A 23,957-nucleotide genomic window follows, 5' to 3' on the forward strand; every position below is an offset into this window, starting at 1 on the left:
GAGCAGCACCTCTGTATGTAAAGAGGAAAGGGTGAACTATGTTCTTCCTTGGAATAGAACAAAAACTTACTGTCTCATCCATGAACTTTTCAAAGTGTGGATCTAAACCTTTCTTCTAGACATTTAACTTGCCAAAATTCTCTTCCAAGCACTAACAAAATGAATACAATCTATTTACATGAGGGAAGGTAAAATGTGACTTTGCAAGATAAAATGAATTGCAAATTCTTTGTTTATTCATCCTCTCACAGCAAAACCATAAGCCTGTAGCTTACACACTGTGCTTCACCTTGCACATCCATTTGAGTTTAAAAAGTGCAATGTTGGCAAAAAAATCTAATCAGGACTTGTTCTGCATTGATTTTCTTTTTTGTAAGGTCAGATGCCAAGTTTTGTGAACACAATTCTAATCATGTCATGCAGATAGAGACTTTTCTTGGCCTCCAAAAGAACTTCGGTGCAAGAACACCATGAGACCTGCTGTCCTCCACAAAGGAGGTTATTATTCCAAAGAGAAGATTTTTACTCAAACACATCCACATTATCCACAGTCACGTATCTGCCCATTTCTAATAACTTGCTCTGAATCACATTTTCAAACAAAACATAATTTGTTTTTCCAACTGAAAGTGCCTTTATGGGCACTTTGTGCATCCTTAGCCAGGACTTGTTTATTCCTTTCTCTTCACTTTAGAGCCAGAATCCACCACCACATTACTGCATCTTACACACAATAGAAGCAGACAGATGGTCAGGTTCCACTGCAAGGAAAACTGTAGGTGGAAGCCCCTAAAAAGAACAAGACTATGGCAGTGAATATGTGTTTTTCTGCATTTCAAGCCATGCATGTTGAGATAGGTGCCAGCATCTAATACACTGATATCAACTTGGGTTCTGAAAAACACAAACACTATCCCCAGTGCCAGACCAGCAATGCACATTCCTGCCCCTGAGTTGAGGAATTCCAACATTTCCTTCTTGTGTGCTCATCATTTTCTGCCACGAACACTTTGTTACAATCTTTACACCGCTGGGCATTGAATATGGATATTGAATACCCTCCCTTTTGAAGGGTCACTTGAAATACCCCAGGTTTAGCTTGGGTTCACACTCCATGCTTCACTAAACTCATGGAAGAGAGAGAAAATCCTTGACTCCTCAGGTTGGTTTTGATGAAAACCTTTGTTGCTCACCCTTGCAAACCCCCAGCATTACGTAGACGCGCGTTTACTGCAGAGTCTTCGCTGTGATTTAGCTGTTCTCATACATGCAACCTGAAAAATGCTGTATTCCCAGCAAAAAAACTTCCTCATTCTGACAGCAGAGAAGCAGCAGCCTCTAATGGGCTCCCAAGTTGCTCATGCAATTGAATTAATATCTGTCCCTCAGCTGCAGTCACGCCTGAGCTACAGTGAGTGGGAGCCAAACTCTGCGTTTGGAGTGCCAGAACCTTCCAGAGGAGCTCACAGCCACCCCAATCCCTCTCCTGGGGGCCTGAGGCTGCCTTAGCAGCATCCCAAATCCTGCCAGCTGGGTCTCGTGCTGGAAAAGGTTTGCTCATCCCCAGGATCGCAAATTATCGGCGAGGAAGGGAAGCTGAAGGAGCAAGCTTGTTTTATAAAAGATGGAGTTTTTAAAGCTGTATTCAAACACTCCAGCCTGAGCCAGAATTTCCAAATCTTCTTTTTTATAATTACCTCCGTCATTTGTCACCGTAACGCATGGTGTGTTCACAGACACAGAGTAAAACCCTACAGATTGCCTGCAGCTGATCTAAATATTAGATCTATTCACCCCCACAATACAGAATTTATGAGAGCATTTCCCTACAAAATTCCACCATAGATCCTCACTAGAATTCCACTGGAACCTCAAGAGACCAAAATAATTTGGTGTGCCTGTAAAAAGACAAGAGCGTTTGTGTTAAGGTTTCACCTTTAGAACCTTTTTGAAGTTTCACCCTGGACTTCAAAAAGGTTCTAAAGACTCAATAATTTATTTTTTATTTTTAATTAATTTCCAGAGTTTAGAAAGAACTGGTTCCCTCCTTCTCCCATATCATGGGAGAAAGCCAAGGTTGCCTCCAACAGATTCTAGCACTGACTGTTGAAATAAAAACTCATTCTCCTCTATCTCCCCTCCTCAGGGATGGCAAACACCAACACACGTCCATCAGGGAGGTTCAAAAAACTGAATAATGTCTGCAAAATGCCTCTCAACATGCAAAAAATATCTTCATCTTTTTAATACTTTCCCCAGAAAATATCACCATTTCTGAAGTAAAATCTGACAGTTTATTAATTCTGTAACTTGCCTGGCTGTGACACCCAGATACTCAGCATACCTGCTTCCTCATCTGTTAGAAAAATGATACTTTGCTCTGATGAAATTCAGTCCACAGAATTAAAACCCTAACCTGTAATAAATTTAGATCACTTCTTTATTATTATTCCCAGCTGATTACATACTTGGGATGAGTCAGTAAAGCTCTTTGCAAACAACTTCCAGACTGCAAGCATATGGGATGTCTTGGAGGAAATGGTGCCAGGTACAGCCATATGTTGTGTTGCAATAGCAAATTTATCCTGCACTCAGAGAATCCGCCTTGGAGGACTGCGAGATGATGGAGGTTTTCATTCCAGCAGCAGACCTGGAAGCAGTTCTGGCTCTTACTTTGTGAGTGGTGGTTTAGCAAACCTAGAACAGCTTAATCCCTTAGGCACTGACTCTGCAGGGCATTTGTGCACCACATGCCCCTGTGTGCTTTTAATGAGTATCTCCCTCAAGACTAATGATATTTTAGAGCACAAAATAGCTCGTTTCCTTATAGCCATTCAATCACTATTTCATCTTCAAATAGTCTGCAGATGTCTGCATGCCACAACCAGCACATGAAACCACTGATGATTCTTCTCTGGTTCTACTATTTTGGCTTTAGCAGAGTTGGATTCTCACCCCACACACCCTCATCTCCAGAACTGATGTCACCCTTGTCACCACACCATCCCTGACTGATCAGATGGTTCCATCTTCATAATGCTCTGTGAAGTGGGGAAGTGAAACATCTGTTTCCTGGCTGGATCAGTACATCATCAGTGCCATTAAGTGGTTTACCCGGAGCTATGAGAGACGTGTGACTGAGAGGGAAATAGATCTCCTGTCTCCCATTGCGGCATGAGCTTCTATTAGAATCATATTTTGCCTTCCCAGCCAGGCTCAGCTCTATTTTCCTATCCATGAAGAGGCCATCTATTTCAAGGACAACCCACACACTCAGGCTCTCATCACTTCCACAGAGCACATCCACAGATCAAAGGCACAGGCTCCTGAAATCTGCTGAAATTCCCAGGTCCTGCCAAGCCATCAATACCCTCATTTCTACCAGGCCTCCAATGCTCTTTGCCATCATCTTCTGGGCAGCCCTTTGCTCCCTCATGTCTACTGGAACTGTCATGCCCTGAACTAGGCATGTTCCTTTCATGGTGACAGCAACAAAAGGCCCTTCAAGTCTGCATACAAACACTTTGGAGGCCAGAAATCACATTTTTCAGAGCCCCAGACTAGCAACAAGAGAACCAGATGCGAGTGTCTATCTATATTTACTCCTGGATGATTTTTCCTTTAAAACCTGAGTGAGTGATGCCCCTGTGAAATAATGAAGTAATTGTTCTCTCTTGACACGCACGGCCATTCAAAATAAAAACTGAACTCTAAACACCTTCCTAGCAGGAGCATTAGGTATGAAATAATAATTCTTCTTGATTATTCATTAAATTTGCAGGCTAGGAACCTGTATCTCAAATCTAAGTTATATATAATCCTCAAAAACCCCATGGATCTTAGACAACTGCCTTCTAGACACTGCAGGCAATCCTTCACTTCGTTTCATTGATGTTTCAGTTATACTGTGACAGCCAAACAAAATTTGAAAACATCTTAAGGAAAACACACCACACTACCTGTAAATAAACCATTCCAGTCCACAGACTGCTATTGACAGGGTTCTCTGTGAGCAGCACTAATTACTATCAGATAATTAAGTAATTTATTACTCTTTTAGCAACTGTACTGATATGGACCCGAAGACTGAGTGCACACATAGGCAGGAAGATATATTTTGTGCTGGCTTGCTGACCTGAAATATTTTAGGAAGGATAAAAGTCATAAGTCCTTGCCTTTCGAAGCAATAGAGCAAAAAAGAAAAAGCACACAGTGGAAATTAAAAAGAGAATGTCTCTGAAACAGTCAGTTCTTTGTTTAAATCAAACTATATTTCTTCCTTTATTTTTTACCATCCACTGGTGAAAGTTTCCCTGAAGAGTTGATCAGACAAACCTTGCTCTCCCAAAGTAGATTCATAAAATCAGTGGGGATGTTTAGGAAGGTGGAACTGCTTGTGCAAATACCACTTTTCTGATTATGCTTATTGAAGTATTTAAGCAAATTTTTAGCTGCTGTCTTTCTTCCAAACACATGAATGCATCACCCTGGCAATGCCTACATTGGTGTGTTTACTCACAAGCCTTTGTGTGCTTGAACTTCCACACAACTTGGAGCCGATCTAAGTAAAGCAGATGTTGCTTTTCCCAATGGTTTTTATTACCACAAATGTTAACAATATAACGGTTTCTCTTTAAGAATACAAAACCAATTATGTGGGGGAGCAAAGCTACTTGCTACTTTTCATCTTAAAGAAGGGCAAAAACCAGGCCTAGAGATACCAATTCATAAATTGTTCCTGTGGGTTTAGAGCTCTATGACACAGCTCTGTTTATACCAACATATTCACATACTAAATACTAAAATATTAAAACCCACAAAGTTTAAATGTATGCCTGCTGCATTTTTCAATGTGATAGTTAAGATGGAGTCTTTATTTTCTAAAATTACCTTCAGCTCTTCTACAAACCAGAAATTTTTTAAGCTAATACCATTATCACCGCCATTACGAAATTGCTTAAATTTCAGAGTATAAAATGCTACCAATTGTAACAAATTGCTTATTTCTTTTAATGAACAGATTTCATTTAGTGAGCAGAATATTTTCTGTAGAATATGCCTACCTGGTTCAAATAAGCCATTATGTTCAACTACATGGAATTTCCTGCCTGAAGTGCTTCATAATTAGCAGCGGTAATAAAAATGGAGATAAAGCGAATCGAGGGAATTGACTTCTCTGCTATGGCTTTGTTTGTATTTGCTTACATCACATAATAAAATTTGAAGGTGTATTCAAAGGGATGGCTGAATTTTAGGAAAGCAAGCACAGCATTCATTACCATGAAGGAAAGAGCAAAACCCAGGGTCTGAACTGCTCGGTTGCTCCCCGCCCTAGAGGATGTTTTGTGAGCAGCTGCACACACAGGGGATGGAGCAGTCAGGTGTTAAATGATCCCAATAATTAATAGGAGTTAATAAAGCGTAACAAACCCCGTTTTGTGACATCAATTATGTCTTTGGATATAACAATGAGTAGGTTAAAATAACAGACAGACACATATGGCTAGGTATTAGTTGCAGCCACTACCAGTGACCTCATATACTGCATAATTCAATTTGGAAGATATTAATGGTTAAACTAATTCACTGTAATTGCAGTCTGGGAATCATTTGCACTTCTAACATTAAGTCACATCTGGTTTTTTCAACAACAACCATTAATCATCGAGATAATGCAAGAAGAGATCCTGTTTCATTAAGAGTCATATAAACACAGTTGAAATATAAAGATTAATTCAGGAATCATGATGTAGAAACAAGATAAATCTCATTTTTCCTATTTGTCACAGAATGGGTGACAAAGGACAAAGAAAAACGGAGACATGACATCAGAATGTTTACTTGTTCAGTCAGACAAGGTCACTCCCAAGAAATCCAAACCACAGTGCTCCACAAGACAAAAGCACACAGAGAACTTTCTGGCTACGTGTGAGGAAACCACGCTCCTCTGCAAAGCAGCAGAAACTGAATTTTGGGAAGCAGGAGCCAAAAAGCTTTGGAATTACCTCCTGATTATCCTTGCTGCTGAGAGGTCCTGAGGAAAAGCAGACAAACCTTTTGCTTCCATGCCAGAGAATGCCTTTGCATACTGTTTTAATATATTAATATATTAATCCACCCTGTCTCTGCATCTCTCCACAGTCCTCCCCTTGCCCATCTAAGAGGCTGAGATATAAGGAACAGATGCCACTAACTCAGTTCCTAAGCCCTGTAAAACTCATCTTTGATCCAGCACTGAATGTTTCCAACATCATAATATTGGAACATTTGATTTCCACTGCTAATGAAAAACTCAGAATCAGTTACTGAGCTACCTGACCACCAAAACATCCATTTCTGCCTCTGTGCTTGAGCCAACCCCTGACAAATTAGCAAATCATTGGCTATAAAGGAGTAAGGTGGGATGACAGATAGACACCTTAAATTTATACTCCATTGCTTTTTTTCCCCAAAAAGCTTGCTCTGCACAGGTATTTGCTGAAGCTCATATTTGAAGTCCTCTGATGTGTTCAGAGATCCCTGCTCTCTGATCCTCTGGCTTGACACAAGTGAGAATTATGAAAACTTTAATGCCTGAAAAGAATCACCCTAACAGGAGCAGGGAGTCAAATCCTGACTCCAAGTCTGGCCTAGTAGGTAGCATTTTCTGTGAGTATAAAATATTGCAGGTCTCAGTGACAGTTCCTCACGTTACATCAGTCTCTGAGCCCTCCTGCTGTCTCCCTTACCTCAAAATGCGCGTCCTACCTTTGGAGGGAGTTCAAGATTCCCTATACAACTAAAGCAGGTCCAGAAATTGCAACCTGGTGATTCAGAAAATGATGGAGAGGGTAAACAAGGCAAGGTGATGGCCCATCTGTTCTCTGGGAAGGAGCTGGGGCTGATGCTCAGTGCCGCGCCTGCTTTTTCCCAGCAGAGAGCTTGGAGTGCCTGCAGCCCAACCCAGGACAGCCAAGTCTTTCATCATCACTCAGTACCAAGGGCATGGATCATCTCCCAGGATATCTGCTGCCTGTGAATTTCCCATTTCATTGTTTCATCACAAAATATGTATAATAAGATCGTTTCAGCCTATGCAAAAGCTGCAGGTAAAGCAACAAGCACCATCCTACTCAAGGCAATGGCAGCTTGCTGATTACTTCAGCGGGATGCAGATTTCATCTTAGAATATTTTATTTGTGTCTGGAAAGATTAAAAAAACCAACAACAACAGAATACCCAAATAAACCTGCAAAAAATACCCCTCAGGCCTACTGAGGAACAAACTGGCTACTGGAATGGGCAGGATTCTTATAGTGGTGGTTATGGATCAAACAGACAAGCTGCTGAAATAAAGCAGGGGTTTTTGCCTTATGTACTTACATGCATGATACAGAAAATATATAAAAAGGCATTGGAAAATCCCAATCAATAGTAATATCTGCTATAATTTTATTACTGTCCATTTGGTTTTGGCTGCAGCTCCAAGAGGACCCTTTCCTCTCTCTGATGTAAGCAAGCCCATTGAGTTAATATCATTTTGGCAATCATTTACTGTGAGCCGGGACCTTATCCCCTCCTTCACCTCGGAGCTGCAGCCACCTGGGAATCCCGCAGGCACTGTCAGCTACAAATCCAGCGGCATCCCCCTTCCCTCCAGCCTGCGCCGAGCAAGGAGCCAACACCAGAAGGTGGCAGCAAGGACTCGGCTGAAACCCAACATCAGTGAGGATCCTCATCTCGCACGCATTCTCACCTTGCATTTGAGTAAATAAAAACAAAAATCTGAGCCCTGCTTATCGATTCCTAAATCATTCCCTAAAAGCTTGGGTGGCTCTGACTATGGAAATCAAAATCTGAGCACATAGAATTGTATTTATGGTTACACTACAGCTGTCTCGTGAATAATGGTTCAAGTAAGTTTAACAAGGTAGATGGAAACTACAGCATTACGAGTTAAAAAAAAGTAATTAATTTAAATTATTTGGAATCAGGAGTTTTTGCTCAACAAGGATATACAGGGCTTAGGCAACTGTTTTATGTAGTAGATTTCTGTGCAGTAATTTTTAAGTACTTAAGGAAAGAACTGAAATAAACTAAAGGTTGTTCGGGAGTAGAAGCCCAATCCTGAAATATGTTGACCATTTACAGTTCATAGAATCTGGTCCAGTATCAGCAAACAGACTCGAAAGATCTCAAGTTTACAGAGAGGTACAGCAGATAGAAAGCAGTAGATAGGAAGACATCCCCATTTTCCCCTCCCAAACCCAGTAGAAATGAAATCTGACTAGATCACATTACTTTTTAAATATTATTTCAAGAACCACTGAACCTTTTTACTTAGGGTGTAAACCTAAAAGATGACAGCTCTATTAAAGCCTCTGAGAAATTAATCCAATTTATCAAGTTCTCTGGAAAAGGAGAGAACAGACAGTGGCTTACAGAAAAGCAGATGAAATTCTTGGTACTGATTTCATTTCAGGCACCAGAGAATTCCTACAATATTTACCACTACCAGTACAGACTGTAATATATGAATATGCTGCTATTGCTTACAAACAGCTATAGGAATAATTGTACTGAAGATCCCACACCCTGAGGATTTCACTTGGAATTTTCCTCACATTTATTCTTGTTTGTGCTGTAGTAAATCTTAACTAAATGGAATTTGTTGCTCTTGGTGTTTCTGAGCACCAGCCTTAGCAAATCTGGCATTCATCCACCTGGGTGGCAATTCTGTTTCCAGCTATCATCCACACCAAACTTTTATGCTGTCAACAACTATCATGAAAAAGACTGGTAAGATACATGGGCTATTTTTCTTCCTTCCTACCATTAAAAAGAATGCTTTTGGTAGTCATTCAAATATTTTAGAAAATTATTTTGGAGTTACAATAGCAGAAAAAAGGATATTGCTATCAAAAGCTAGTTCAGAGAGCCATTAAAAACCCAGGAAGAAAGTACAAATCTAAATTCAAAGATGCTTCTGGGTTTCCAGATAATTATAGCTGCCAATTTTCATTTCTTCTAGCTCAAAAGCATTCAGAGACAAAAAAATTCCCAAAACAACTCTGCAAAAAATGTATGCTTTGCTAAAATCTGCATATTTTTGGTTCAATTAAAAATTAATTCCATTTTCAGCTGGTTTTTCACATCACTTTTTTTCATATAGTGCATTTCTTTGTAGAAATTTGGTCTCTCTTGCAAGGTAAAAAAAATCATTCCAAAATGAACTGACTGATTGACTTATGCTGCAAAATCCATCAATCAAGATGCCCTCTCCTGTCAGGGAACCGAGTTTAGTCTTTTATCACTGTAATATAAATAACTGTCATGCTAAGGAACAAATAACAAAACCAGCATTCACAAAGGTACTCAGATACCCTCGCCACAACGTTCTCCACAACATGATGTGAAATTTTATAGAAAATTGGAGAGGTCACAAGTGAAAACAGACTTTCAGTGTCTCAGCCGTGCCAAAGCAGTGACTACAAAAGAGGCCATAACCCAAATTTGGATGTGAACCACGCTGAAATGAAAGGCTGTTGAAAGTTGGAGCTGTTCAAGTGTGGGAGTGCAGAGCATTCTCTCCAGCTTCACCCCACCACATCCCCCCCAAAATTCCAGCAGCTGCAGTAGAACTACGCACTGAACATATGATCAAATTTTATCAACAGTGCTATCAGAGAGATGATGATAAATTTATGAATTGTGAAAGGCTTTGTCTCTTTTGACTATCTGTAATTAACAGGGCACAAAGCTGATCTGGAAAGCTGTGGAAGAATGATTCCCAAGGGCCTTTTCATATTGAATATTATGTAATACAAAATAAATGGACCCATTGTGATCTATCCATTATTGTCATGCTCTTTTTTTGTTTGTTTTCACTGTCTACTTGCACTGAGAACAAAAAGTTGGCCCTTTGATGTCCTCAGCAGCAGAATCCCTTAGCATGTGTTGTCTCTTCCATTCCTCTGCAATGTGTTGTCATTTCCAGCAGCAGCAGCAGCAGCATTTCCTGCATCCTTTCTGCTGGAGTTAGGAATTACAGCCCTGTTTACTTGTTGCAAGAAGTGACAGTGAAGGCTGCCAGAGCAGAACTGCAATGTCAGTCAAACACAGATGTCCAAACCACTCAGTGTCCCCTCTCTTGTGCACATTTTGGCAACCTTGGAAGGCATCAGGGTCTAGCAGCGAGGGGCTCTGGCTGGAAATCTGAAAGAACTGGGTCACAAGCCCTGGCCGTCACTGGTGCGTTCCCGCTCTGTGCACATCAGTTATTCCTCTTCCTCTTCAACCCCTGTCCTTTCAGATCCAAAGTGCTTTGCATCACTGTCTCTCACTATTGACACAGTCTAAATTCCCTCGAATTACATGGAAAATACCTTACATGGACTCCAGCAGAAACACATCTCTCATGCTGTGCTGATGCAGTGCTTAAGCACCAAAAGGAAACCTCAGCTCGCCTGGGGTTAACAGAAAATACGGCTGCTGCAGGAAAAAAATACTGTGTTTGAGAAGAAATGTCTTACAGAGAGTCTGGAAATAATAACTAAGAACACTCAGGCTTTTAATTGCAGCTAAAGCACCACTGTCTCAGTAAAGACTGAAAGGAAATAAAGCTACCAGCATTTTCTCAGCTTTTTCAAAGTTTTAAGTTAGGAGTTAACCATGGTGCTGTGGCCAAAACTGTTTTTCTGGATATGAAAGTGCACAACCACAGTGTTAGCAAAATAAACTTTCTCTTTGAGGGGGGATATCAGGGAACTGCATGGCAAACTACACCCAATGGCCAAAAGGTAAATAATTTTTGACTTGGGATATTTGTAAGATGAGCTTGCTTAAATCAGCCTCCATCCTTGGTTGTGACAGTGCAGCTCATAGTTAAGGTCAGCTTCTTTCAGTGTATTAACACCTGAATCACCCAGGACAATTGATGATATGTTAATTTTTTCTGATTCTGGAATAAATCCCAAATTTACTATAAACCAACACTCCAGTAAATGGTATGCATGGAAAGAAAAGTCTCATTTGAGCCCTGCTAACTTGTACTCTCATTTCAAGAAATGTTGAAATAACTTGACTCTCAAGTTATTCCTAAACGAAAAATTCTATCAGTCCTCTGAATTGCTGAATTAAGACAGCTTGAATAGAAGTAATGTATTTATATGGGTTGTTTCTTTTTCATTCCAAAGTGGATATTTTCAAGAGAAAATATCTTCATTAAATATCCCAGTTTTGACAACATTTGCATTTCCCAAAAGAAAATGCCTGTCAAATTTTTCCAATCCCCTCTATTTCAGAGTCTTTGGTAAATTCTATGTATAGATCAGCAATTTTTTCCACTAAAAACCTCCTTCCTTGATTAGAGAGGCAGAATCAAAATACAACAACATTGTTAGAAATTAGTATAATGCAATCAGCTGAAAACCAAGCTGATCTCTGTGGCACATGTAATGAGATGTCTATACAAAAAAACACAGGCCAGGGCAGAAAGGAAGAGGAGGAGGTTCTGTAAAACTCAGGTTATTATTGTTAATCTATAAAAGGAGAGGTTTGATGCTGATCTGAATGAAGGTCAGACTTTACAGTGACATCCAAGGGAGCAAACAATGAAAAGAAAAAAAACACAACAGAAATAAGTTTTCTCAGAGACACCTGTTTCTCATGGGGGGAAATTTATCTTCTTTTTGTGGCCCACTGAAAAATATTCGCTGAAGACCCAAACCAGACAGATAACTAAATAGATAAACAAATACATCTTAACTTTAAGAAAAATATAAAAATAAAAAATGAAGCCTTGGTTCTGTCCACATTCCACTCCACAGTTTAAAATTATAATTTTGTTCTATGAAATACAAAACAGAAAAATTCCATGCTCAGCTTTCAGAAAGAGGAGGGGGAAAGTTCATTTGTTATATGAAACTACTTAAATATATTTTTATCCCTGTTTTTCATCATCTATCAATGATACCAAACAACTCAGAACAGTTATACCACGCTGACTTTGAGTTCATACTTTCCTTTATGTCACATCAAAAGATTCAACACATCTCCTGTATGATTCCTCTATTTCCTTGTGTTTTACCTGTTCCTTGACAACCTTGACTCGCTCTTTTTCTCAGGTAATCCTGCACTGAGCCCTTGATCCACTCTCCTGGGAGGATGTTCAGCTGCCCTGTTACCTGCACTGCTTTTACTCTGCAGTAGCACCACCAATACCAAGGGCCCTGCAGAGACAGGAAAATATCTCTGAACCTGACTGCAAAAATGAACATTTAGTAGTTAAAACTATCCCAGTTCTCCTTTTTCTTTCAGGATGAAGCTGGAGGGGAAGAATCAAAGCCTTTCCATAAAAAATTTATTAAACACATGGTGGGAAGAATTTATTTACGAAGGAAAAATATTTCCAGATTAACCAAATACTGAAAAAACTGATGTAAATACTCACAAATTTTATGGAAAAAAAAAATCTTTTAATATTATCAGAATATTAATTCTGCACTGAAATGACACTTTGTTATCTGAAACACTCTTAAAGAAAACTATTCAACACTAAAGAATTTATTATGACCAAAAGCAGGGAACTTAAAATGTCTGGTTCCCTTCCAGTAGTTATTTCACAATGCAACTTTAATTTGTATTTTCAAATTCTAATGGCAGAAGCTTTTTTCAACTGTAGGATTCCTGTTTCCAAACTTCAAATTTTGCTTGTTTAAAAAAGCATTCTTCTGTACATGGTTCTCTTGAGTTTAGTTGGGGTTTTTTCCTTTCCTTGGAAAACTTCACTAGTCAAGGCTCCATAGTAAGAGGAGTTTGTTTGATTATGTGGGGTTTTTTTAAGGAGTATAGAGAGCACTCAAGACAGTAATACAGTCTAATAACTAGAAGAGTTTAATCCCATTTGAGCTATTGTTTCTATGTTGGACAAATTATTTCTGCTCTTACACTTGACTCTGCTTCAATTTGCAGCAAATGAAAACTGTATTCTTATGTTCAGAGCAAAACAAATTAGAAAGGAGAAGAAGGTCAGATCAAGCAGAATTTACCCAGAAAGGCTGGCAGAGACATTTGCAGGACTGGGTTCAAAATCTGAGCTCAGATTCAGATCAATTTAATACAGCTTTGGAGGGGTGAAATTGCTGTCTGATCATCCCCATAAGGGGAGAAGAAAATATCAGAATATACTCTCAGATTTGGTAATTTCCCAAGCAGAATTAAACCTGGCAGAATGAGACATTCTCACCTTGTCCAACAATGAGGAAGAGCCTGTGCTGAGAATATCTAACTTCTTTATCAGTGGCTGCTCATAAAAAGGTGTGTACAATATTTATTGAGATTGATGTTTCTCTGCCCTTGGTTTAGCTTGAGGGAGAGATTTAGACATGCTTAAGAAATTTAGACAACACCTTGAGCCCGGCCATTTGGCACTAATTTAAAGCACGGGCATCACACGGGAGTTTAATTAAAGCCTCCCCTGCCTCACTTGCCAATCAATGAGCTGTAGCTCAAGGGAAAAGGTGCAAGGATTCCAGGGCTTCTGCAATGCTCACAGGAGTGGGATTTATGGTTCATACATGAAGTTACAGATTGTTTCTCAATGTATTGGCCAAACTAACACACGGTTAGCACTTCCCTTCTCTTTGCCTCTGGTCCTTGCCTCCTAAAGAAAAAGAGGACCAGAAAAGGCAGAGGTGAACTCCTACAATCTGTCTCAATACTTTTTCTGTGCAAGAAAAATGCAATGGGAGCGGCTCCATGTGAAAATGGGATTAAGAGTACTGAGAAAAATTGAAGATGGACATGGCTTAGCTCAGTGTTAACCACTTGGCTTTGATCCCACGTATCAGGGAGGACCGGGAAGTGCAGCAGGTTGCAAGATAAGGTGTTGATACCCTGTGAAACCCTGAGAGGTTCTGCCACAGACTCAGTAGGAGCAGGATCATAAGCTGCACATGTGGTGGCTGAGGAGGTTTAAATATTTACAGTGCCTTGGCTGCAAATGTCATTAAAATCTTAAGCAAATGCTTTTTGTGTATTTCTTCATTACTTAAGTATGAACACTCGGCTCTCGTTACAATAAATTTCAACTTCATTTGGTTTTTCTCCTTTCGCTCTGAATAATGTGTTGGTATGGGGAAAAAAAAATTTAAATCTATCCATTTGATATTAGAGTTTTAAAAGATCACTGGGTCATAATTTCATGGTTATGTTATATGCACAGTTTCATGCTTGTCGCTAAAAGCTCAGAATTGCAAACCATTATAATTGCAAAGCAAGTACAGAATTGCAAATGAGCAAAGAGTTTCAAAATAGAATGGTTGAAATTATAATGATGTTGATCCACTCAGTGTCATTCAAATAAATTCCTTAGAAAATTCTGTTCAGTTTCCAAAAGTAAAACTTTTTCCTTCCACATGCATTATTTGCCCTTTTCACTAAGCTGAATGTTAAGGATTTTTTTTCGAAAGCCAAAGCATTTCCAAGTTTGTATGATATTTGTTTCATGATAAAAATTTTGGCTTGAGATTTTGGCAGAAGCCTGGACTGATGAGAAAATTTAAGACCTGTCATCCTGTGCTTCTGATGTGTTTTGTGAAAGGATGGCTCAGTTGTTTGGCTGGGAATCAGCCAGCACTGTGCTCTGCTCACCCAGATCAAAGTGCAACAGAATTGCTGGGCCATCAGGGTATTCCCTTAGCTTTGTTGGGAATTAGGGAAGTTTTGAGGCAGGTAAGGATAAGGATGGTTATGGAAATGTCTGAATCAGGTACATTTGTTAAGCTCACTTAGACACTCAATTTATGTGGATTTCCAGGAAACCTAACTACAAATGTCTAAAGAATCTGGCACACAAAGACTAAGAAATAAACACAAATTATTTTTTTTTGGACAAAAAATCATGCCTTGACCCAAGCAAGCAGTAGATGCTGTGCTCAGCTTTCTGACAGAAGAATATTCCCCTCACATTAAACTTCTACAGCCTGGACAAAGAGAAGAGAGCAAAAGAAAGAATGGGCACATTCCAGCTCCTTAGCTCAGGTTTGGTGGGGGCAGAAAAAAAAAAAGGAGGCAAGAATCACAACAGGGGAAGATATTTTCTCACTTTTTCCAATAGATCAAGCAGTGTCCTTACCTACATACACCTAAAATTCATCAGCAGGAGACTGAGAGAATGCAAAATGCAATAGAACCAGAACTTTTCACAGCTTCAGAGTCTTCCAGATCTGGCAGCATTTTTGGATTATTTGCTGTCTGGTCTCCTACAGATCACAGCGTCTTAAATATCACAACAAAAATTAATTAAATCAAATACCTCCTATTATAATAATTAATGCTTCAGAAAGGAGCCCAAGACTTGTCAAGACAGCCAAGGCAGAACACTTCTGCTTTACCAGGTAGCTTTTCCTCCCCCTCCCAATTTCAGGCATTAACCACCAGTTTTAACAAACTGTGTTTCTCCATCTGGAGCAGGTGTGCTCTATGTCCTAAATATTGATTCAATAATATCAACTAAAGAGCTACCTGCTGCCTGCCATTTATTTCTCTTTTACACTCCAAGGCAGCCAACCTCATTTAGTCATTTTTGCAGTTAAAGAGATTAGACTGCTTAGACTGAGGCCTTTGTTTTTGTACCCTCTCTGGGCTTTTATGAGAGCCTTTCAAAAAGGTGGTCTCCTGAAAGGCAGGAATACAGCGCTGCCACATAAATATCAGCAGAGTCAGAGGCAGTGATGAAAAGCCCCCCTTTCTCCAGCTGCTCCCTAGCTTTGACTCGGGGGTGCCCATTCCCAGTTGGTGTTCCAGATCTCTCCCAGAGCCAGTCTGATTTCCCAGACACTTCCCTTGGCTCTGCAGGTCTGGCCTCCACCTCTTTGATGTTATCAGAGATGACACAATGGACTTGGAGATGGATGATGGCAACGTTGAGCAGCACCAGGCAAAGTCTCCCTTTGGAACCTGGTAATGATTCACCATTGACCTGCACTTCGTGAAGTCTGACAAACAGCTTATTCTTAATTTATTTAACATAAGCTTTAACTATTTTGTTTTGTATTTTTTTGTCAGTGAAACACCACCTGATCCTGAAGGTACCTTTTTGAAACTGAATTATATTATTTCATGCAGGTAACGTTATTAAGCAAGTACAGAACCATTTCAGAGATTTCCTGTTATTGATTACACTGCTATCCTTAGGTCTTTTTTTATTCAGTTCCTGATGAGGCTTTTTACTCTTCTGTTAAGAATAAATGCAGCATAACCAATCTCTAAGTAGCTGGTTTTGTTCTACTTATTCTCTTATTTCTGGAGTTTCTAAGCTTTTACTTTGTTACAACTCACATTAAAATTTAATGTCAGCTGATGGAGACTTCCCTCAGCTTCTTAAAAATCCGAGATGAATTCTATGAAATTTAAAGCTGTGAAACACAGCTCCTTTGGGGTGGAAAGTTTAGCAGCACCTTGATGAAATGCAAGTGAATATGGCTGCTTTTTGCATGCATTTGCATACAACCCTTGGAATGCCTCTATCTTCCTTTCTTTTAATTAAGCTTTTTTCTCTCCCTACAGCAGGTTGGGGAAGACAATCCTTTCTGAAACCACCATGCTGGCAGCCTTTGGAAAATAGTGAATACACTGGTGTCACACCAGAGTTCTCCATCAGTCTCCCAAGTCCTCTTCCTGGTACTTTCACTGTCAAACCCAGGGTGGGTGGGGTTGTTCTACCTGCCAAGTGTGACTCCTTCTGATTCAGTAAATTTTGGGGAGATCAAAGTTGGTGGATGAGATTATTCTGGTAATATCTGCTATTATACTCTTCGTTTCACTGGGTCAACACATTTCAGTTAAGAACTTGAATTAGAAATAGAAAACTTACTATGTGCTCACCCTTAAAATAATTTTCCTTCGTTAAGGTTCTAAAAAGAAAAAGCTGACAACATCCAACACACTGAGAAACAGCAGCTAAGCACTGCAGCCATACTTTATAGCATTTTTAATAGCTAACTGTGGATTCAGCACCCCTAAAATATTATCATTCTGGAGCCAAGCAATATGATGCCATTAAAATTCTTTACTCATTTATTTGAAGTTGTTTCACTGACTTATTCCATTGCCATCTAAGCCATTACAATATCAATTGCAATGTCTCCCAGTTATGATGTTACGGTAATTGCAGCCTCATACGTTTCAATTTTTTTATGCTAATTTTGGTTGCTTCACACAGCCCCTCTCCTGATGTTAACTGCACTGTCTCAGACAGTTTGACTCACACAGCGACCATTCCAAGGATACATAACTGCAGTTTATTGGCAGTACCTGGACTCAGGCCTGCCATTTACATCAAAATTAATTCAAGATCATGTTAGGTGTATGAAGAAAAAATTCATTATATTGACAGTAATTCCACTCTAAAGTATTTGGATTACAAGTCTATTGTAAAGGAGGAGGGGAAATCACATTCCAGATCTCCAGCTACAGCACATTTACCCAAAAAAAATTTAAAAAAAATAAAAATTTGTAAAACATTTCATTAGAAAGATGCCCTTAGGACTGCAACTACATAGATGAAATATTTTTATCATATTTCCTGCCTTCTTACTGCATGAAAAACCTGAAGGTTCTTCTGCCTTTCCAAATGTTGAAAATAAAGCTTAGCCACGAGTAACCCAGAAGCCCTTCAGAGATGGTGGAACCTCTTAGGCTCTGCTTACCTGCAGCGAGGAGCAGGTGAAATCCCAGGGGTTGTGTCCTCGGGAGGGAGATGGAACAGGAAGGTGCATGGAAAAGGAAAGGATCCCCACGTGCTGTGCACACAGCAGGGCCCTTCCACCTCCTCACATGGAAGGCACCTGCCCTGGAATCAGCCCCTCACCCTTCTCCCCCTGCATCCCACACCTCTTAGGGAGGGAAGCAGCCATCTGTGCACTAGGAGAGAGGAGAAAACCCTGATTTTATTCTCCAAAGCTATATATTCCCTTTACATACAAAAAACTAGATCCTACTTTCTGAACCACACACAAAAACATCCATTTAAGCCAGTAAGTGGCCACTCAGGAGCAGAGAAGGGAAAACCATAATTCTGTGGAAGGAGGTAAGTAAAGAACAAGAACTTTGTAATTGCCCTGTCTCGCCTGACTCCAACTCTTGGTGCTCTTTCCCATAGCAGCCATCAATACTTAGAAATGACAGATCAATAAAAATGAGGGTCAAACGTTCATTATGACAATAATAATCAATAATCGCATTATTGACCTGGAAATACAATTTTAAAAAATTAAATGCAAGAAACTCTTAGTGCATCACTCATTTTAATTAAAGTGCTTACTGCTATGTTCCTCCAATGCCATTTATCTGAATTGTCAGCTATTTTTACAGAATCACAGAAAAAAATATGAGCCATTTGTAGGTTTATCTGGAGTTTAAAGACATCATTTCTGTTGGTAGCAAAGAAATAACTGAAGTTAAAAAAACCAAAAGCAGCGACATGAAAGAGCTCTATTATCCCAATAGGTTGTTATGTAGGTTTTCTGAAAGTTTACTATCAACCTTTTTGCCTTGTTCTCTGTAAGTGGAGAGAAGTCTAATAATGCAAAGATTAGACATGAAATAAAGGAAATTGTTTGCAACCAACTGTGGTGGCTATCCTTGCATGATGGGTACATTCTTATGGGGTTTTTTCTCTTGTATTCTAGCTTTATTTACTCATTTTCTGCTAAATCCAGCAGTTTAAATATGCTTTATCACATATGTCTCCGAGTAAGAATAAAACACATTAGGAGTACTGTGCCAATTTTGATGGGCTTGGCTTCATGTAATGTTTTAATCCAACAGGGAAGACTGATGCTAACACATCACAGACATGGAAAGGTGCAGCTATCAAAAGGTGCCTCAAGAGAACCAGGCGAGAGTTGCACAGAGTTACAAAGTGCAACAACAAAACAGCTCATCTGTGGAAGAGGACTAAAGAAGAAGCCACGGTCTATTTAGGAGATAAAAGATGGAAGATGTTTATAATTACCTAAATTAGAAATTGTTTTTGTAATCAACTCAGTCCAGAGAGAGTTCCTGAATAACAGCATGACCAGGTTACTACTACATGACTTTATATTCTAAGTGCACTGGCAGTTATTCAGATTAATCACTGAATTGTTTTTATGCTTCTGTCTTTGAATGCAGACACCCAAGGTCCATTTAAAAAATATGGGGAGAAAAACCTGTTTCATGAGTAAAAACTAGCTTGTTCTGCAGACAACCATACAATTTTCTTTTTCCCATTACCGTGTCCTTTTCCAGCAAGGACAGGAAAATTACATCCTCCAGTTTTTTAGGCTGCAGAACTCTCTGGAGGCTATCTGAAAATGGATGCCTATTTCCATTACACTCTACACACAGGATTTACCCACCTTGCTGTTTTTCATGCCCTCATTATTCACTAACCCCATGAGCAGGACAGGGGTCCCAGCACTGCAGACTGTACCAAGCTCCTGGAAACCAAAGAGTTCTGCCTGAACTGCCTGAAAATGCTCTGGGAGAGCTGAACTCTCACTTTTACCTTCCCACAACCCCATTCCTCTGCTCCCTTTGGGGGTGGATGCCTGGAATTCATCAGGTTCCTCAGCTTCCCTCCCTAAATTGGCTGCCTGTTTTCAGGGGCAACAGTCCCCTCCCTGCACCAGCATAAAGTGAGTTTTCTTTAATAGTTCTGAGTACTTGCAGCAGCTGAACCAATTTGTCCCTAGGTAAATTTGGCTAATAAAGCAGTTTAGTAGCTCAGCAAGTTCAGCACATACTTAAAACTAGGAATAGGAACGCAAGTTCAGACTTCCCCCTTTCTCTCTTGGTAATCACAAAATCATTTATGCCTTTTTGACTAGACAACTAAGAATTTTTCCTCCCCACTAATACAGCTACTTTCTGGCAGTTCCCTGAAATGGAGGACTTCTGATCAATTTCTGTTAATTTGATAAATATAATCAAATAAATCAAGCATTAAAAAAGAAAAAAGCAAAAAAAAAAAGACAAAATGCATCACTCTAAGTGCGGGTTCTTAAAAGCTCATTTAGTCTGGGCACTCTGCCCACCACTGAGCTGCTGAAAAGGGAATCAATTCCATGCACCTTAGTGATGATCTCCCTAAAAAAAGCCCTTTCTATGAGATCAGATGTTGTGAAATAGTTGCAGCTCCGTTCCAAATGATGAAATTAGGTGTTATTTTTTTTCAAGTGCTGGTAGGTCTGCATCATCTATGTTTTCAGCTCACTCCTAATTCAAAACACTAATGCAGATTCCAGTGTTGAATGTCATTATCACAGCAGTCTCCAAGATGTTCTAGTTCGAACAAGGATGAAAAGGCTAAATGATTAATTGGGAACACCAATGGTAGATAATGGGATAGCAGTTCTGATTTCCTAATTATATCTATTGCCAGTAGCTTCAGGATAAAGGAGATGGGAATCAGCCATCTCAGACATGCCATCCACCCAGAGGTTTGGCACTTTTACCATCGCTGTGCTTGACCTTACAAGCTATTCATGAACTCCCATTTATTGCCGCATATCAGACGTTCACAAACACAGAAGGCGAATCACCACCAAGCCCAGCAGAGGAAACCCTGCTCCTGAAAGATCCAGATCCATTAAAAACACCAAATCTGCTCCTGCCTACAGGAGGACTCCTGGAAAGAGACTAGCTGTGGAAGGGCTGCTCTCTGCAGCGTGCCACTGCTGGCACACGGCTGCAGGCACATCCAGCAGTCTCAGGAGGCAGCAAGTCACAGCCACAGCAGCCCCTCCAGGCTAATCTTAGTGTAAACTCATTAAGTGAGGTTGTTCTTTCATCTCTTCTTGTGTCCTCTAGAAAAACCTGTAATGATGTTGGCTATTTTGGCTGCCTTCAGTTTGCAGGACGATGCAGCTGGAGTTGGGATGTGAATTGGTGGCAGAGTGCAGGGCACTGAGGGCACGCTCAACTATAAATCAGGGCCTGCAGTGGCACACCTAATGTAACTTCGTAAAAATTCTTTTTGTTTCTTTTTTCTCTTCTGATTCTGCTGCTGTGCTTCTTCTGCACTTCTTTTTACTCCTGGATTTCTCAGTCTCCTCTGAGCTGAGCTCCTTGGGGATGCTCCTTCATGGGAATCCCACTTATCACAGTCCTCTGGGTCAGGACAAAAACTCCAAAGCCTGTTAGGATCTTGTTTCTTGTGTTTATTAGGATGTTATCACAAAACTTGGCAGGTGTCTCCAAACTTTCTGCACAAGTTCAATTCACTGCAATCTGGCTTATTTTCTTCTGATGGTACAAAATGGCCTTGTGGCTCACTTTGGCTTCGAAAGCACAAAATGGCCCTGAACTATGCAGTTCTTTGTACTTATTCTTATCTAATTAACAGTAGACACGTATATTATTTTTCTTAATGACCCAATGACCCATCACCTGTGTGCTGCACTGTGGCATTTTCTGTCCAATCACTTACTATTACCAAAAAACTTCTAGGAGAAGAACATGAAGAAGAAAGAAGAAGGAAAAGACACAACAGTCTAAATCCTTCATCATACACATAAATTTCATGCTGTATGAAACTCAGTGTTTTTCTGGATCTCAGAGCTAAACATCAGAAACAAAAGCACACACTCTGGGTCTCAGACTCCAACACCTGGAGCTCAGGTCCCCAGCAGGAGCAGAGGGAAGAGCAGGAGGTCCCTCTGGAGCCTCAGGATTACGGAGGGAGATGATGCCTGAGGTCTCAGGAGGGAAAGGAGCAGCAAACAGGAATCAGGAGGGCACTGGCATTCCACTGAGGATTCCCTAGGAGTCTGTCATCTTAGTTCATGCCTTAAACCCAAAATTCTTGTTCCTTTTATGACTTTGAACACAAGCTTTCATATGATGTGAGACACCCCCAGTTTCCACACACAGTGACACAACTTAAGAGCTCTATGGCCAGGACACAACACAATTTCAATTCTAACCTGAATAAACAGGAAAAACAAGGCATTGACAGAATGTGTGAATATCTGCTCTACTGCTATTGACTGCAGATTAAGTTCTCCAGGGTAGTGGTATTTCATCTTAAAAAAAAAATTAAAAATAAAATAAATAAATAAAATGTAAATAAATATAAAAAAACCAAAAAATAGGAAGTATCACAAGCAAACCTGTGAGAAACAGGCAACAATAAAACTTTCATATTGAATCCACTCAAATCCCAACAACATCTTGTGAAAATACTTCACAGTTTGAATTCCAGTATAAGACAGTACCATCTCCTATCTAAAATTTTACATGAAACCCAGGAAAGACATGAACAACTTTGTCTAGCCACGATTATTCACCAGGAATGAAGAAAGCACTAATATTCTATGGGAAAACCTGATCTCAGGCTACAAGGATTCAACCTAGAATAAGCACAAAGCTTTGATACAAAATTCTTTGAGGCAGAACTGAAGAAGAGATGTCTTTGTTCTCCTTTTTTGCTGTCTAGTGTATCAATATGCTTCTAAGTGTTAAAAAAAATAGCACTATACTAGTACCAGACTATTTGTATGCATTAATGAATTTGTACAGGTCCTGTAATTATCTTTAGCTGATCTGATGGATGCTTGTTTTTTGAAATGAAATCGTATGCTCAAAGATAGAACTGAATAATCTAAATATGAGAAATAACATTCAGAATTAAGGAAGGGTCAGCAAAATGGAACATTTAGCGGCGTCACCTCCTGCCTAAATCACTCAAAATTTTGTCCTTCCTTGAGAGGATCAATAGACATTAAAAAAAAAAAGCAGCAGATGGGGAAAACCTCCACAGGCCCTGTTTAACAAAACCGACGGTTTTGGTTTGTCCCAAGGCAACGGAAGAAAGGAAACTAACACGGACATAAATTAAATACAAATACAAACTCTTCCCTGTCAGAGCTGTGCCATCAATTTAGTCAGAGCAGCCTTGGGGAAATCAACTTTTTGTCAGTCAATGCTGGACGGTTTGGGAACTCCATTTGATCGTGGTGCAGCTGCAGAAGCTGAAATCATCATCTACCCTTTAAAGTGTCAGGGAGGCTCAGTTAACCCTCTGGTGACTGCTACCAAGGACCCAGGCCTCCACCAGCACTTATTCAAGATGGGCATTTAAAAAATAAACAGGAGATTAGCTGGATGGAAGGCACTGCAGAAAGAACCAGATTCGTGCCTGCCTTCACAGATCCTGCAGAGGGAGAAAAAACTTGAATAAAATTGGAAGAGAAGATTTCCAAGCAATGTCCTGCTAGTTTACATTTCCAGATGCTTACTTTTGGAGACTCATGATATGAACAACATTCCCTTACCACCTTCCAGCAGTGACAAACTGGGTTTCCTCAGCTAAGCCTTCCATAGCAATAACAGAACAAGAAGGTTGCAGGAATTCCTTCTTATTTCACCCCTTCCAAGGCTTAGAAAGGCTGCACCTAGTGATCAAACTGTATTACAAACATTGCTTTGCTTCTTTTACAGAAAAAGTAAAAAGTATACATGCAGCTCCTTTGCGGTTCTCCCCCAAGGCTTTCACATCAAGTGTATTTCTCCTCTATTTTGAAATATTCAGAATTAACAAATCCACAATCTCTTGCCCAGCCCAGTTATGTGTGGTAAACATTTGATAAAGGCCTGAGCAGTAACACTGATTCTCAACTCGGCTTGCAGAGATCCCAGGACCTGAGGACAATTCTCTGTTCCCAATCTCTCCTATGCAAAACAAGGACGGAGGAAAATTTTAAGAGTGCATTTGGGAAGATAAGTCTCAGCTACATTAATTCAAAGTTTGCTCAATTTTAATTACAACATTTGAAATGAGATAACACAACACCATAGAGAGGAACTCCAGCAATGTGCCAAATGCTTTTATAATTCACCACAATATCCCTACATCCTGCTGTTCAGCTTACAGTGACTTTTCCTTTGCCAGCCAGTAATACCAGTCTAATCACCTACTATATTTGAATTTT

General features: G+C 39.9%; 1 long non-coding RNA gene across 2 annotated transcripts in view; it reads right to left on the bottom strand.

Annotated features, from left to right (window-relative positions):
• Positions 1–7,645: 7,645 nt before the first annotated feature.
• LOC111929001 (uncharacterized) overlaps positions 7,646–23,957 on the bottom strand; it is a 58,676-nt gene continuing 42,364 nt past the window's right edge. For both annotated transcript variants that reach the window (XR_015286607.1, XR_015286606.1), the window contains exons 4-5: positions 12,068–12,209; positions 7,646–10,470 (exon numbers count right to left, since the gene is read on the bottom strand). This is a non-coding gene — a long non-coding RNA (uncharacterized LOC111929001). The remainder of the gene's footprint in view (positions 10,471–12,067; positions 12,210–23,957) is intronic.

The sequence above is a fragment of the Cyanistes caeruleus genome, chromosome 5 (genome assembly GCF_971803275.1).
Source record: "Cyanistes caeruleus chromosome 5, bCyaCae1.hap1.1, whole genome shotgun sequence".
Lineage (NCBI taxonomy): Eukaryota > Metazoa > Chordata > Aves > Passeriformes > Paridae > Cyanistes > Cyanistes caeruleus.